The 16,751-nt window shown below is 50.9% G+C and overlaps 1 protein-coding gene and 2 long non-coding RNA genes across 14 annotated transcripts in view; 2 read left to right on the plus strand and 1 right to left on the minus strand.

Moving 5' to 3' along the window:
• C1H10orf71 (chromosome 1 C10orf71 homolog) overlaps window positions 1–6,009 on the minus strand; it is a 27,447-nt gene extending 21,438 nt beyond the window's left edge. For 2 of the 12 annotated variants that reach the window (XM_008521978.2, XM_070615337.1), the window contains exons 1-3: window positions 5,860–5,996; window positions 5,528–5,601; window positions 3,611–3,715 (exon numbers count right to left, since the gene is read on the minus strand). The gene's annotated coding sequence lies outside the window, so the exon portion shown is untranslated. Of the gene's footprint in view, window positions 1–3,610; window positions 3,716–3,781; window positions 4,169–4,633; window positions 4,860–5,527; window positions 5,602–5,859 lie in introns of those variants that run through there. The other 10 variants (XM_008521982.2, XM_070615343.1, XM_008521980.2 and 7 more) reach the window with 7 other exon arrangements.
• On the plus strand, window positions 3,973–8,705 carry LOC139082700 (uncharacterized). The gene is made up of 2 exons (XR_011538910.1): window positions 3,973–4,389; window positions 5,876–8,705. It is a non-coding gene; the product is annotated as an uncharacterized lncRNA (long non-coding RNA).
• A 445-nt stretch (window positions 8,706–9,150) lies between these two features.
• Window positions 9,151–11,927, plus strand: LOC139082711 (uncharacterized). The gene is made up of 3 exons (XR_011538921.1): window positions 9,151–9,476; window positions 9,982–10,164; window positions 11,574–11,927. It is a non-coding gene; the product is annotated as an uncharacterized lncRNA (long non-coding RNA).
• The last annotated feature ends 4,824 nt before the right edge of the window (window positions 11,928–16,751 follow it).

Below are 16,751 nucleotides of genomic sequence, written 5' to 3' on the forward strand. Positions count from 1 at the left end.
TCCCCTGCCGAGCGCCTCCAGCAGGCCTGAGCAGTGCCCAGACCCCGAAACTCTGGACCGGCCTGCCTAGGCACGCACAGCTTTTCTAAGGAACATTTCAACTCTTTGGTGAGTGGACCGACCTCCTGGGTGGACACTCTTTTGGATGCTGACGTGAGCTCTGGGTATGGGGGGAGTGAAGAAAAGATGCGGGCTTTGGATGCAGGTCTACGTTTACATTTCAGCCCCTCATTGGTTGTGCACGCTGGGACCAGTTACTTAACCTCTCTGAGCCATAGCGCCTGCCTCTGGGAAGGGAATCATAAGACCTACCGTGCTGGATGACTGGGAGAATAAACCAGACCACCTACGTAAGTGCTTTGCACATGGGAACGACACCGCTGGTGACTGCGGTGATGAAAATGGTGGGTGAACTGTGGGCGAGAAATAGCTCTGAGCTGGTGGGGTTGGCCCGGTGGGTCTGAGTTCCGACCCCTTCACCTCTGCGGCCTTTGGGCCTGACCTGCCTCAGAGAGGGAGAGCCAGGGCCAGGGGAGGGGATGAGCTGGTGGTGCTGCATATGGCCAGGCTGCCCCATGGCAAGGACAGCCGGGGGCGGCTCCATCGCAAGTGAGGTTGAGAGGCACGAGGCCAGAAAACAGCCTCCAGACTCGGCAGGGAGTGGGGAAGCCCTGGGTCACACGGGCGAATCTCAGAGTGTCCTCTACCCCAGGCCCTCCTTAAGCTTCAGGGGAAGGCCTTAAGAAGGGAGGTGGCTGAGACCAAGTCCCTCCCTTAGCCTAGCCTTGCAGCCCCCTAGTAGCTCAAGTCCACCCTGGAAGGGGTCCCTCAGGGACAGAAAGGACCAACAGAAGCCAGGGAACAGCATCCAGCATGCAGAGGCGCCTAGGAGCCCCTGGGGTCCTGCTGAAGCCACATGAGGGCATCTCCATGGGTTTCAGAAGCCCTTCCGTGGTGCCCGGCCACCTGCGCTGTGCTCGCGTCCCCTCTGGGCTGGAGCCTTGAGGGTGGGCCAAGCAGAGATAGGAGGCCGTGAGGAGGCCCCTTCCCCACTGTCACGTGTGGTCCAGAAGGGTCCCTTTCCTCTTCCTACTAAGGAAAGGGGGTCTGTCAGGTCCGGGGAGGAAGCTGTTTGTGGTTGGTTGACTCCTCGGCCCCTGCAGCTGTCAGATTCCCAGATACCTGGACTCTGCTGCTCTCCAGCTCACCCAAAGGAAATGCACTTTGCACCAAGCCGTCTTCTGTCGTCCACCTGAGAACCGAGCTCAGCCGAGTACCTGCCCTGCCTCCATCCTGACATAGGAGGCCCCGTATTACTCACGCACACAGCCCCCTCCAGGAAATGTTCCAGAATGATGACTTATCATCTCAGCAGTGCACCATATGCTCATTTTTGGGTCTTGATCCATGTGCCTCGACCTATCCTTTGTCCTCCCACGTCTGTCCGCCCCTGCCAGCTTGTGTCTTGCAACCCCTGGTTTGGAGCAGAAACTGAAAGGCGTTTTGGGTTTTCCCAACTAACAAAATGAAACCTAAGATTGAGTTATAGGGCTACGGATCGGCCGGATTTGGTGAAATGTGGTTTAAACCCTCAAATGGAAGTAAAACCAAGACCCCCGCAGCCTGTTGGGAAGTGTCAGCACTGAGTATCTTCATGAGGACCACCTTCTCTTAGAGCCCTTTGCATCTCTCCAGTGACGCTGGGCCGATGGAGCGAAATCCTGAGACGCAGTGAGGAAGACAGCCCAGCCCTGGCTCTGCGGCCGGCAGGTTTCAGTTCCTGAGATTTCTGGCGTGGCCTGGAGGGGTGGGGCTATTTCCAGGGGTGGGGCTAGTTCCGGACCTGGGGCTTCCCCTTTTCTGTAAGGGCCTCTAGGGCTTCCGTAGGGTCGGGAGCAAATCAGAAAAGTTCAGACACTTCCCCGCATCCTGGTGAGAAACATCAGAGTGCATGTTTCCCTTGAGGACTCATGGCCCTCTGCGCCCGTCCCCGTCTCCTGCGCCCACCTCTGTCTCCCGGGTTTCCAGGGGATCCAAGCCGCTCTGTTTCCAGGACCCAGCAGGCCGCCAGCCCCCCTTCCTCCCGGCAGGCACAGTTGCTCCCATCCCAGCGAGCCTCTGGACACCAGAGAGCAGGCGCAATTGTTCTCCTTCCAAAGACCCAGGGGCAGACGCACGCTGGACTTGGTCACCCGGAGATGTCTATTTATAAACCATCCTGATAAGCACAATCGGCCCCACTCAGCCCAGCCCACACTCCACAGCAAAGCTAACCTCCCAGTGGCAAACTGAACATTTCCTGGACCAGCCAGACTGGAAAAACCGGCCTGGGGGAGGCACTGGGGGCTCCAGAGCCAGCCCCTGGTCCTGAAGGGTCCCACTCACAGCCTGTTTTCACAGCTAGAACTTCCAGTACTTTTTTTTGTGTGTGTGTGTATCAAATTGAGCCATCTCAAGGAATGTTCTCGTATGGCAGAGGTTGGCAAAGTTTTTCTGCAAAGGTCATACAGTAAATGTTTTTGTTTTTGCCAGCCACATGGCCTTAGGCATCCTAGCCATAGACAATATGTAAATGAATGAGGGTGGCTGTGTGCCAATAAAACTTTATTTACAAAACCAGGCCGTAGCTTACTAACCACTATTAGTAAAGGGAAGTCAAGTGCTGGAAAATTGGACCTCATTTAGCACAAACATTTGTTTAATCTACTCTCCAGGATCCCTATACTTATAGGTTTTTAAAAACATTACTTCAAATAGAGTGTTTTATAATTGGGTTAGATGTGTTGACAGAAAGGGTCCGTAATTTAATTTTTTAAAAAATAGCCTTTATTTCCTAGAGCAGTTTTAGGTTCACAGCAAAACTGAACAATCCAGTGAAAGATACAGCGATTTCCCAGATAGTCCCTGCCCTACCATGTGCATGGCGTCCTCCATCACCAACATCCATGGGGGTGTTTTAAAGTCCTAAATAATAATTTTTTAAGGCTATCTAGCTTTCCACACATATTCATATTGCTCTTCTCGATGATCAATTCTTCTCCAGGAGAAAAAAAAGATACGATTTTAAGATTTGACCAAGCCCCCTCTGCGGAGTCTGGTTCGAGACCCCCAGGGGGTGGGAAAACATGCAGGCTGTGGGAGTCTCCATGTGGAGGACACCCATGCTCTCAGAGTCCAGGGGCCAGAATGTCCAAATGACCAATTGTCCTCTTTGTTACAGTTGGTAGGATCCTACCTGGCCCAGCACTGGGGGACACGAGATAGTCAGTCTCCTGCCACAGAACCTGTGATAGTGGGGTCGTCCCCATTTGGCAATGCAGAGCCCTGGGCACATCCACAGGCTTCTGCCTGCTCCACCATGTGGGAGCAGAGCGCCTGACAGATGCACGGAAGGACAAAGTCACGCATGTCTATACTGTATACTCGGTATGGCGGATCCCCACGGCCTATGCAGCAATCCAGCACCCACAGCACACCCAGCACACTGAGGACCTCAGCCCCCGACGCCAGCCTGCACAGTGCCCTGGCACACAACTGCATCCCCAGCAGCGCGGCCCGGAGCCACCTTCCCTGCCCATGCTGAGACACCAGACAAGGATCTGCACCCTACCTCCCGCTCTCCGTGTTCCGGCTGCTTGCTCTCCGGGCCTCCCCAGGAACGGGAGGGAGCTCCGACTCTGCCTGGCAGTCAAAACGTCTTCCCTCGTTAGCTGGGCTGCCCAAAGATGAGAGGGAAATGGATTCAAGACCCGGGCGTCTTATTTGTCACAAACCAGCCCACCTGAGGAAAAGCAGCGACCAGAAGCTGGCTAGACACTGGAAGTCCGTGAAACGCACCTAAATAGAGACCCAGCTGGGGGAAACCAAATGGTGTTCTTGGTGGGGAAGAGGCAAACAGTCCGCTGCAACACCCGCGTGGTGTCAAGTAACAGTCAGATTAAACAAACAGCCTCAGCAGCTATTTTTACATCCAGATCGGCCCCGGGTAATAGATAACTTGGGCAGTGAGAAATTGCTTGCCGCTTAGCTGACCCTAACCATGATTCCAACTTCCATCCAGAACGATTTCTAAAGCCAGCCCAGCACCTAGATTCACATAAAAATAGCCCAAGGTGCGAAGGAAAACACTTGTTTAGGGAAATCTTAAAAACACCAGCGTGTGTGCTCCGGAGCGGCGCCCGGAGGCCTGCTCATGTCCCCGGGGGGCAGAAATAGCCCGTTTCATCATCGGCTCGGAGGACCGCAGCCTGCATTCCTCGAGTAAGGAGTCGTACTCCGCTGTGCTTTTGGAGCGGAATAACACGCCCAGCTTCGGGCTGGGGGAAGGCCAGGCTGGGGTTTCAGGGTGAGAGTTGCAGAAGGATATGGAATGGTCAGGAAAGAGACCAGGTAAATGCTCCTTGCTGAGCTGGCCATGGCAGGCCCAGCTCTCTGCAAGGTCCCAGGGCCAGTCGACAGGTCTTGTTCTGCCAGGCGAGAGCTCCCCTCTCCGTCTCTGGAGGGGCTGGCCGAATGGCTGCTTTCTGTCTTGGTCTGGCGTCACCTTTTGCCCAAACTGCCTGCAGACCCCCAGACATCTTCCAACCCTCATGCCTTTGCTCACGCTGTGCCAGCTCCTGAGCGCCCTTCTTACCCTCCAAGGTTGGCCCTGGGAGAGTCCGTTCACTGCCAGGATTTAAAGAGAGTTTTCTTCTTTCTTTCCAAGAGCCCTTTCTCACACTCCTCTGCCCCGTGGCCGGGAAAAGCAGAGGTGCCGGGTCCCTACCTCATGCCCCGCTCTGTGTGGGGCTCAAAGTCTCCGGGCGTGTGCATTGCACCGTATCTCTGTGTCCATTTGCAAACTGTCCCCCTCACCCCTTTGGGCTCCTCAGGGCCAGCAACCTCTGTCCCAGGGGCCTGGCACCACCTGCAGCCTGGAACTCGCTGGTGGCCAGGGTCACAGGGACCTGGGTCTCTGCACTTCAGTCTGAACCAAGTCAGAAAGAACAGCTTCTCTTTGCCCCACAGAGGGGAGGGTCAGACCCCAACCAGCAGGAGTGTCCGGCCCCTCCTCCCAGAGCCTCAATGCTTGCCTTTTGCCCTGAGAACTTCAGACCCGGCTGTGGGGACACCTGCTCCCTGATGGGCACTCAGAGATGGTTGGAGGGAGGCCCAAAGGGACCTCCTGATTTTACCCTCCAGCCTCCTCTACTTGTCGAAACCAGCACTCGCCCACCAGGCAGAGGAAAAGAATCAACTTGAGATGTGAGCCAGCATTAAAAAAACCAAAACAAAACAGGATTTGGAGCCCTGGCCCCTTGCATTTCCTGGCCATTTGACCCTAGCCAAATCACTTAACCTCTCTCTGCCTCAGTTTACTCATCTCTAAGATGGACAGATTGCCTCTGCTCTGTGGGTTGAAGATCGAATGAGTTCGTGTACACGGATATACTTGCATATTTCAGAGCTTCTCAAATGTTAGTCATTTGTTATTTTTTTCCCATCATTTTTGCCACATCTTCAACCCTCAGTACCATCATTTACTTACCATTTTTCTGTAAAGAGAATTTAAATCGACTTTTTCTTTTTTCAGAAACAGAGCTCTATGGTCCACAACAATACCTGTGAAATCGTGGATTTGATATTCTAGTTAGTTTTTTTCCTGTTGCCCCTTGAAACAAATTTATAGCCAGTTCGTATGTTATCTGTGTTTGACCCCATAATTTTGTTCCCGGTTTTAGGAAAGGTGGCATCGCTAAATCTCATCTTACGGAGGCGTTTGCTCCAGGGCACAAGTAACATGAGCTGAAATGATTTAGCAGGCCCCGTCTCCCTAACTCTCTTTCCTCCCGCTCCTCAGTCCGGGTCTTCCCAGCTTACTTTTAATTCTTCACAGGTGGAGAACATGACCTCATGTCTGGTTTAGGATCCTAGAAGCAGTGTGGTTTGCTGGGTGGCAGGAGCTGATGGTGTTTGCTTGAAGTGGCTGACTGAGAAACGGAACCCACGAGGACGACCCAGGGAACATTCAGGGGGCGGGGCAGCGGCTGGCAGTTTTGTCAATGACGTCAGCAGGAGGGGTCAGGAGAGAACAATAAAACGCAGTTGACCCGGGCTGCCACAGCCCGTCCTGGGAGCGGGAGCCCGGAACCCCATCCAGCTAGCCTGAGCACAGCTGACCGCTGCAGAATCTGATGTCTCCCAGAATGTGGCTCCACCTGCCCTGTGCCAGGGACCCCCGTCTGGTTCAGTCGTGCTGGGTGCATCGGCATGGACCACCCCAGCACAGAGCACTGCCAGAGATCTCAGCCCAAGCTCAGAGCAGGAGCTCAGGGTTCGCATGAGTCAGAGCTGGCAACCCTCCGGAGGACGGGCCCAGGCAGAGTGACCACTCTCTCCCAGTCCAGGAACTGTGAGCTGCGTGGAAAGAATGTGAATGAAGACACAATTCTAAATGTAGAATCACGAACGCTATGTGAGCCGGCTCCCTAGTCGTCCAGAAAAACAAGGCCCGCTTGTGCATTCTGCAGGAGCATAAATAAAGCTGTCCTCAGCCGGCGTGCAATGGTGTCCCATCCTTGCAGTGACTTCACCAGCCCCAGCTCCCAGCGGAACCCCTGGCATGTTGTGGGAGCTGCCCATTTGCCTAATTGTGAGGGGAAAATGCTTTGTTCTTGTAGCTTAATTTTGCAGCAAATTTACTCTGTTCTGCATCTGTATTAATTAGAAACGTCCAAGAGCTGGTCATGCGGGCAATGTGGAATGGCTCCTTCAGGCCGTTTTCTGGTGCTGGGTGTTCAAAGCTCACATCCTTGCAAAGAACATAAGGCAACTCCCCCCACTCTTCTACCCTGGGACACGGCTGTGTCAGACTGCTGGGCAGGAGGCCACAGAGATGTTCTTCTCTAGGGCTCAGCCTTCTTAGGGAGTTGCTTGCAGAAACTTCTTCAGGAGGCTGGTGCATTTCCCAGGCTTAATAGTAATAATAACAATATAACAATGCTGACGCATATAAAACGCTTACTCTGTGCCCTGCACGGTTCTGAGTCCTTCCATAAGTTAAACTATGTGCTGTACACTCTTTATCTTCGTGCCTGCACCATTTTGTTCTATCCCCACCAATCGCTCCCCGTCAGGGAGCTGGGAGAAGATAAGCTAGGGGACCCATATTGCCTGAGCACCATTACATGCCGCACACTGTCTGTGCTTTCTCGCACCGAATGCCTGTGTGATGGCTTTTCATGCCCTCTCTTTACAGGTGGGGAAACTGAGGCTTGCGGAGGCCCTCAATGTCACGCAGCTAACGGTGGCACTGAGGATGCAAATGAAGGTTTGTCCACCTGCCTGTCCAGCTTAAACATCTCTGTTTCACGCCACCCCCTCCCCCGCCTCCCACCGCCAGTGAGCCAGTCTCCCAGCCCAAGTCCAGGGGACATGAACTCCCTGGTGAGGGAGCAGAGTCTGGCCTGGGCACCTCCTTAGCTGCTCATTTGTTATCAGAACGAGGGGATTCTGTACCTCAGTGTTGGCACAGTGAAAGTGTGTCCTCAGGGCTGATGGAGGATGGGGCGCCACTGGAGCAGGCGTTTCTGGAGCTCAGGCCCCACTGGGCCACGCCCCCGCGGAGGGGCCTGAGCAGTCGGACCCTCCTTCAGGTGGATTCCTTACCAGGAACTCTGGGTTGGTGTCCTTGTGAAGGCATGTCGCGTGATAATGCGCATCCTGGGCCTAGCTCAGGGGGACTGGATTTGGGGGGGGAGGGGGGCTGTGTGAAAACAGTCCCCCGACCCAGGTCACCGAGGCCCCTTCCCTCCACTGCTGCTCTCCCAGTCTGACCAGCCTGGTGCCAAGATGGCGGATGTCACAGTCAACTGAGGGTCACCTGGGCCTGGGGACTCTCCTTAAGGCCTTTCCCTCAAGATTCTTGGCTTAGAACTTTAGAAGGCAAGATTTAAATGAAAGAAATGGTACCTGTGCTGTGAAATGGAGTAAATCCAGTTTATTAAAATGCTACTAAATGCCCACAAAATCATGGCGACCAGCTGGGAGGTGGGCCCCCAGCATGTCTGGAGTTGCATAACTCATTTCTCCACGCAGAGAGAGCTGGAAATCCAGAGTCAGAAGGAGCCGGGGAAGGTGTTCTACTCTCTAGAGCAGGGGTGGACAAATTTTTCTGTAAAAGGCTGGAGAGTCAATGTTTCCAGCTGTGCAGGGCAGATGGTCTTTGTCACAGCTGCTCAGCTCGGCCGTGGAAAACGGGCAGAGATGATCTGTTGACAAATGGGCGTGGCCGCCTTCCAACAGAGCTTGATTTATGGGCACATGTTTGTGTTTCATATAATTTTGATGTGTCACAAGATATTCTTGCTTTGATGTTCCCCCTAACTATTGAAATATGTCAAAACCATTCTTGGCTCACGAGACTGTACAAAAATGGGACAGGATGGACTGACTCATGGGCCGCACCGTGCCGACCCTGAGTTACTCTATCCACTTCATCACCACCAACCAAATGTGGCTAATGAGCGCTCAAAACCTGGCTAGTCTGAGTCGAGATGTGCTGGGAGCGTCAAGTGCACCCTGGATTTCAAAGACTTAGTGTGAACAAAAAAAAAACCCCATAAAATAAAATATCTCCTTAGTAATGTTCTGTATTGAATATTGTATCGAATCTGTGTTGAAGTGATAATTGGATATTTTGGCTTTAATAAAATATGTTACTGAGATTGTTTGCACATGTTTCTTTTTACTTTTTTAATGTGGCTACTGGAAAAGTTAAATGACCCACGTGGTGCACGCTGTGTTTCTGTTAGATGGCACTGGGCCAGCTCTGCTCCTGGTCTCAGATCCAACTTCCCCATCATTAATTGCTCTGAGTTCAGATGTTAAGCAGGAACTCTGTTCCTAGGTCACTAGTATTGTTTCTATTGGCTTCTGCAGTTATCTGTAAAATATTGGACCTTAAGAAGTTAAACTTTGTGCTAATGAAATAAAAATGGGGCGAGTTCCCCTTTTCTAGGCACCTTACTGGGCGCCGGGTTAGCTGTCTTACAGACAGTGTGTATTTTGATCCTCACAACCATCCTGGGAGGGAGCTGTTCCTGTCTCTATTTCCAGATGCAGAACAAGGTCAAAGAGGTGAATTCCCTTGCCCACGATTATGTAATGGGCAGCAGAGCCGCTCTCAAAGTCAGGGCTCCCTGTCTCTCCAGGCTGCGTTTTTTTCCTGGCGCACATAATCACTAAAATGCCAGGAAGCAGAGGCTTCCTGGAAGAACTGCTGAAAGAACCGTGCAAGAGGAGGTGGGATCACGGGGACCTGGAGGAAGGGCTGGAGTGCAGAGCCCAGGGTCCCTCTTTGCTGCTCTGCGTGCCCAGGCATTGCCTGCTCTCTTCCCCAGAGCAGCTGCCACAGAGGAAGGCCGTTGTTGAACTGCCCCAAGCCCACTTCTGACATAGGGATAGCAGGATTGTTTTGACCTCAGAGATGGACCAAGGTAAGAATCATGACTCTCGCACTGGCTCCAGCCACCCTGGCCTCCTTGCTCCTCTTCATGTATCAGCTCTATCCTGCCGCAGGGCCTTTGCACCTGCTGACATTCTGTCCCTGATCTTTCCATGGCTGCTTTTTTCTCCCCATTCAAACATCAGCTCAAGTGTTACTTCCTCAGAAAGACCATTCCTGACCATCCAGCTAAAAAGCCTCACCCCTGGCCCTAGGGGGCCTCTTTCATGCCACCTTGTTTATAGCCCTCATGGCATTGATCACTCATAGAGCTATCACTTCTTTGGTCATGGGTCTGTCTATATCCGCCCCAGAATGCGAGCTCCAGGAAGAGTTTACTCTGTCTGCCTCATCCTGCCCTGCACTAACATGTGCTGGGGAATGAATGGGGGGCTCTGGAGGTAGGGAGCTCCTTACTGCCCTGCTTTTCTCAGAGCAGTGGTTCTCGGATCACCTGGAGGGCTGGTGAAAACACAGATTCCCGGGCCCTCCCTCAGGGTGCGCACTTCTGACGAGTGCTTGGGCACTCCTTACGCTGCTGGTCCAAGGGCCACACTTGGAGAAGAAAGAGATGCTACGGGACAAGCTGGGCCAGCTCTGCCCTTCGCCTGTCGCTACAGATTATTATGCGCATGCTGCCTTTCCAGAGCGGCGGCCACGCAACTGGATTCGACAGACAGGTACGCAGTGCTCATCAGGTCTCAGGCAACACCAGGCGCCTTCTCATTGGCCTCCCTCCGTCCTCCCTGCATCTCTGAGGGGGATTTACAGGTGAGAGCTGAGGCATAAGGAGCTAAATAGATGGCCCAGGGTCACAGAACTAGGAGAAGGTGCATGTGGGGCTTGCGTTCAGGGATCCTGGTGCTCACCCTAAGTAGGCTTCCACCTGCCCTGTCGATAGTCAGACCAGACGGATAAAGCAAATTCGTATGTTAATGTTGTTGGAAAGCGGTTTTTTTTTTTTTTTTTAGTGTTAGAGAAAAGAGATGCAAATATAAAATCAAAATGGTAAGTAAAACCCAGTACTTGTATATTCGAATATCAACATCAAGAGATTATGTAAAATCAAATACTAAAAAATCAAAGATAAAATGAATGTAAAGCATATCAAGATATACTTTCTTTTTAAAAAAGAAAAGCATTTCCAACTGAAAAGGCCAAGAAACAATGACCAATACAGTAGCCACGAATCTGCTTTGTACCTAGATTTTTGTCCCTAAATACGGTTTCTCATTAAAAAGAACAGGCATTCCCTCATCTGGAGCAGAAAATGTGTGAGAAGAGTCTAGAACCCCTTGTCGCATCAAAAGGCAGGCAGGCAGGCTAAGAAAACCTCCTGGGCTTGGGGCCGGCCTGGTGGCGCAGCTGTTAAGTGCACACGTTCTGCTTCGGTGGCCTGGGGTTTGCTGGTTCGGATGCCGGGTGTGGACAAGGCACTGCTTGGCAAGCCATGCTGTGGTAGGCGTCCCACGTATAAAGTGGAGGAGGATGGGCACGGATGTTAGCTCAGGGCCAGTCTTCCTCAGCAAAAGGAGGAGGATTGGCAGCAGTTAGCTCAGGGCTAATCTTCCTCAAAAAAAAAAAAAAAAAGAAAGAAAACCTCTTGGGCTGCTGTCAAAGGAACTAAGGAACCTACTTGAGGAGGTCCCCACCAGCAAAAGATGGAGCAGTGTTTACATCAGTAACAATGAAAACCTTGAGGGTTTGTAAAACACTGCATACATTTAAACCCGTGAATTCCTAATGATGCTGAAAGAAATAAAAACTCCAGCTACCCACCATGGTCGCCTGGGAGGGTGTAGGGAGCAGCTTCATTCTTCGGAAAAGTGAGTGAGGGTCCAGTCCCGGCCTGCTTTTCCTGTACTGAACAGTATAGGGAACCACATGACAGAAGAGGGGGACTTTCTCCAACAAGGAAGGAAGGGTGGAACTAGAATATTATCATTTTTCAAAACCCGGACAAAACAATGGATCAGGATGACAATTGCCAACAGGCCTCCTGTGAAAACACACATTGCCTGTGAAGTATTCTAGCCAAAAAATCAAACCGAAATCAGAACGAGCCTCTCACCCTGGATTTTGCTGCCAGCTTACAGGAACCAGAGGCCCAGAGGAAACTGTTAAATGACACCATGAGGAAGCACTTAGAAAAATCTGGGGTGTGGAAAACTCTACAGGACAAGCGACCAATTTCTTCAACAAATAAGCCATCGAACGCAAGACAGATGGGACCTATGGATTAGAAGACACTAAAGAACACATCGATCGAATGCCATGTATGGACCCTCTTTGGATCCTGATTCCAACCAACCATCCACAGCAAACATTTATAAGACAAGTTGGGGAATTTGAACGCTGCCTGGCATTTGATGCTATTTGGGAATCATTGCTGGTGTTTTAAGTGTGATAATAGTAGGTTAAAAAAAAGAAGTTTTGTTGGTTAGTAAGACCTACACTAATATTTATGGATGACATGAGATGAAATCTGGGCCTTGTGAGTGCTGCAGGGGAGGCGGAAAAGGGTTGAGCACATGAAACAAGATTTTGGAAGTTGGGCGTTTGCTATACTATCTTCTGATCTTTTGTACGCATTTGAAAAGTTCCGTAATTAAAAAAAAAAAGCAAATTCTCTGGGTCAAAGAGGAGAGAAAGAGAGGGTCAGAGCCAGCTGAAGGGACGGTGGGAGCTTAAGGGAAGAAGAGAGACACAGGGAATCAGAGAACATGGGTGGTTGGGCAGGCTCTGCAGGAGCCAGGGCGAGATCTGAGACTGTCCCTCAGGCCACATGGCAGAGGCCGTGGCACCTGGGCCTGCCTGGCCCGTCCCGTAGACTCCAGTCTGTCTGGTAACCTCACTTAGGGTTATTTGATACAAGGCGGCTTCAAGGAGGCCAACATCTCTACAAATATTGGCAGGTACACAAAACATCAGAAAAAGGCGTCCGATTTTAGAATTTGGTAGACTAAGTCTATGCTTAAAAATTAAAAAATTAAAATAGTAGAAAGCATTTATGGTAGATTGTTAAGCCACCAAGTAAAAACGGACTTAATATATCAATATAAAAAGGCAGATATTTATGGAAAGAAAGAAACCTGTAAAAATGTAGTTACGTAAAAAATGTCTTAAATAATACAGCAGCAAATACCTAAAATTTAGGCAAAATACCTAAAACTCCCAGATATTGTTTTGTAAGCAGGATATGTGTGTGTTGATTTCTTTATTATGATTATTTTTAATGAGAACGCATATTGCATCAAGACTATTTGCAAGCAAGGTGAAGAAAACCTGTTCCTACTTTTGACGAGAGATTAGTGTTGGACCAGCTCACAGGGAAACTTGAGTCCAGAGTTTAAGTGAGTTACTTTCCGTTCCCCACCCCACACACCCTGCCGGAGCCAGGCAGAGGTGAGTGGCTAATTTCACCGGTGATGTTAACACCCCTGGAATGGATGTATGGGGCGATGGGGCTAAAAATACCCCAGTGCAGGGCGAGCTTCTCTAGAAAGCCCAGAGCTGTCTACTTTCTCCCAAGGGCTGGGGAGCTCACTCCCCAATGGTCAGGGCTGTGACGTGGTGGCCGTGTCCTGGCCAAAAGCTGCTTCTTGGACGCTTGCACGTCCCAAGGTCCCTTTAAAGGCATTGTCTTTGCTACAGAGGGTCACCTTGGGACCCAGACGGGAGTCGGGCGGTGCTCATAACCACGGATGGGCCACCCCACTCGAGTTACTTTAATCCCATCAAAGTTATGGGCTTCCTGTTGGGAAATGGGGGATGTCAAGACCCCCTTCCCACAGCTCAGCTCACCAGAAGAGGCTCATTCACATCTTCCTGTCCAGTTTTAGAGTGCAGAGCAAGAAACAGATACCCACAGTGGGACCGGGACTGGCTGGGACGTCTTGCAAGGCTGGGACAGAGCCAGACGGCACACTCTCAGATGAGTGGCTTTGCAGGTCACCATCTCCCCTCCAGGTTTGCTGTCTGACATTCAGATCCCAACTCCCCAAGACTGGTCCTGCTTCCAGAAGCTTCCAGAGGATTCCAGAGGCTAGAATTCAGGGAGCTGTGAGGTTTTCACATGCACACGGCTTCCTGGGCATCCACTAGTCACTGCTTTGTTGGCATGAACGGTGCCGTCTGGCCTGCAGAGGGCTTCTCGTCACTTTGTGGGGCACTGGTTCTCAGTGCTGCCCTTTGAGGAAAGCTCAGCAGCCTGTCGCCCTCCAGTTTCCGGCAGAGGGAGCAGGATCTTGGGGACTTATGGAAGTCACATGGCGAGTCCAGCAGATAACAGCTGTGCCAGACCCTGAGTGCTGAAGTCCCAGGCCATGGGCTCTTCCTGCTCTTTCCTGGCCTGTGTGGAGGGACCAGCACACACCTTTGCTTGTTATATTTCTGGCTTTCAGCTCCAGATGCTGAATTTGCCAGCGCAGCCCATGATCAGATGTAGTCCAAAGTCTGCATGAGGTTTTTGCTCTCCAATCATCTGGATTGACTAGCAGTGTTTAAAAAATCAGGAGGTTTTTGTGGAGAAGTGGCATTCTGACTCTTTTAAATGAAAGGTTGGGCACCACTGGGTGGCGTTCCTGCCTGGGGCACGGGAGCTGGGGCCGAGTGGGGCTGCCCCTTTGAGCAGGGCATGCACCCTCCTGCTGGCCACCCGCTAACTTCACTCATTTCATTTACATAACCTGCCAGGACCAAAGACTTCGGTGTCTGAGAGCCCACTCTAAGCAGGGCATGGCTTAGGCTGTGTTGGAGAGGGATAGCTGATTGCAACAAAGCTAACCTGTCTCAATGACTCCCCTAAAGCCGGTTGGGGGGCCGGACCCCGAACACCAGCCCTGCCCCCTTCCTCGCCGCCGGACACCCTTGAACACTTGGAGAAGCGGGTGCCACGTTGCGTCGAATTAAGCCTTAAAGAGGACATGAAACAGGAAGGCAGGAAATGTTCCGCCAGCTTTAATACTAAATAAGGCTTATCTTCAGAAACACTTACCTGCTGTGAGCAGATATGTCTTCATGAAATATGAAATCCACCCAAATTTATTAAAACCGCCTGCATAGTGTTGGGAACTCACACTGCGCAGCCCTCCGTTAGAGCCTCATTATTATTATGGCATTATTTATTTATATCCTAGCCTAAGACAGACATGATGTAATCCAGTAATTAAGATTGTTATGATCGAATATTTATTAAGCACCTCCAATAAGCCAGTCACTGATTCACATAAAATGAGCCTTTACCCTCTAGAGTTCCCATCTTGCGGCCATGGGGGAGCAAGTGGCTCTCATCGGGGAGCAGGGGGGAGTTTAATGGGTTTTGTCTTCCCTGAGCAAGTCTGAGAAATGATGCTGATCAGAAATTGGACCCAGTTTAGTCTTGCTGTTCAATCTGAGTGAAATGAAAATAATCCATCGCTGGTTTAGAAAAGGGATGGGTGTGCAGAGGGGCTGTCCCTCCAAAATGCTCCAGTGGGGGCCTCCCAGAACCCAGCAGTGGGCAGAGCCCTGGCCTCCTCTGGCTCTGCCAACCCCCTGGGCAGGGGAAGAGGCCTGGGCAGCTCGCTCTGCTTTTTAAACTCAACCCCGGGCCTGGATTGGGTTGCTCTTCTGTATTTCTTGCAAAATTCGCCCTGCTCTGACATATCACCAACCAATGTTTGCTGGATCCCTACTGTGGCAGGGGCTGGAGCTGCGGTGGGGAGCTATACACAGCCTCAGGCCTCCCAGAAACCAGTTCCCAATGCAAGGCCCCACGCGGAGCTCGCTCCATCTGCCCCCTCTCCAACTCTTCCGAAGCAGCTTGAAGGCTCTGCGACTTCTCCTTGCTCTGGTCCCCCTTTCTGTCTTCTTCCTTCTTCCCCCACCCTGGGCCACCTCTCCCTGGAAGGACATGCTGGGTGGTGAGCTTACAGGGTCGGGCCCTGACACTGGCTCCCTCTGCTTCTCCTTGCCCCAGGGCCTGGCACCTGTTTGTACAGTGAAAGAGTAAACAAATGAGTAACAGCTCGCAGGGGTCAATGGATGAAACACAATCGTAAACGTGTACCTGGCATCGATACATGGATTTCTGCGACCAGGTTTCTTCACTTACAGTTTTTCCCTAGCAGATTATTTCTGTGTTTGGGAAGAGACCGGAATGTCCCCTGGGCTCTCCTGTGCTGGGTAGGAGATGTTTTGAAAACTGACACGTGCACGTCACGCTTCCCTGAGCACTAGCCCTGACGCCTACATTTGGTTCAGAAAAAAATCCGCTTTATCATAGAGGAGACCCTCATCATTTCCACAAAATGTTAGGTTTTTTTTTTTTAACGTTGTGACTTTTATAAATTGTGGTGAAATAGATATGACATAAAATTTACCACCTTAACCGTTTAGAAGTGTACAATTCTGTGGTGTTAAGTACGTTCATGTGGTTGGGCAACCATCACCGCTGTCCATCTCCAGAATTTTCCATCTTCCCAAATTGAAACTGTACCTATTAAACATCAACTCCCCCTCCACTTCCCCCCAGCCCCTGGCAACCACCATTCTACTTTCTGTCTCTAAGAATTTGACTACGCTGGATGCCGCATATGAGTGGAATCCTACCGTATTTGTCTTTTTGTGATTGGCTTATTTCACTCAGCACAATGTCCTCAAGGTTCATCCAGGTTGAAGCAGGTGTCAGAATTTCTTTCCCTTTTTAAGGCTGAATAATATTCCATTGTATGTACGTACCACATTTTGTTCATCCAGTCTTCCGTTGATGAACGCTTGGGTTGCTCCCACATTTTGGCTGCTGTGAATAATGCTGCTGTGAACATGGGTGTACATATATCTGTTCAAGATCCTGCTTTCAATTCTTTTGGGTATATACCCAGAAATGGAATTGCTGGATCATATGGTAGTTCTCTTTTTAATTTTTTGAGGAGTCTGCATACTGTTTTCCATAGTGGCTGCACCATTTTACATTCCCACCAACAGTGCTTAAGGGTTCCAATTTCCCTACATCCTCACTGACACTTGTTCTTTTCTTTCTTTTTATTTATTTATTATTTTAATTTAATTTTATTTTTGAGGAAGATTAGCCCTGAGCTAACTTCTGCTGCCAATCCTCCCTCTTTTTGCTGAAGAAGACTGGCCCCGAACTAACGTCTGTGCCCATTTTCCTCCACTTTATATGTGGGACGCCTGCCACAGCATGGCTTGCCAAGTGGTGTGTAGGTCCGTGCCTGGGATCCGAACCAGTGAACCCCGCGCTGCCGAAGTGGAGCATGTGAACTTA

Source organism: Equus przewalskii, chromosome 1, assembly GCF_037783145.1.
Source record: "Equus przewalskii isolate Varuska chromosome 1, EquPr2, whole genome shotgun sequence".
NCBI lineage: Eukaryota > Metazoa > Chordata > Mammalia > Perissodactyla > Equidae > Equus > Equus przewalskii.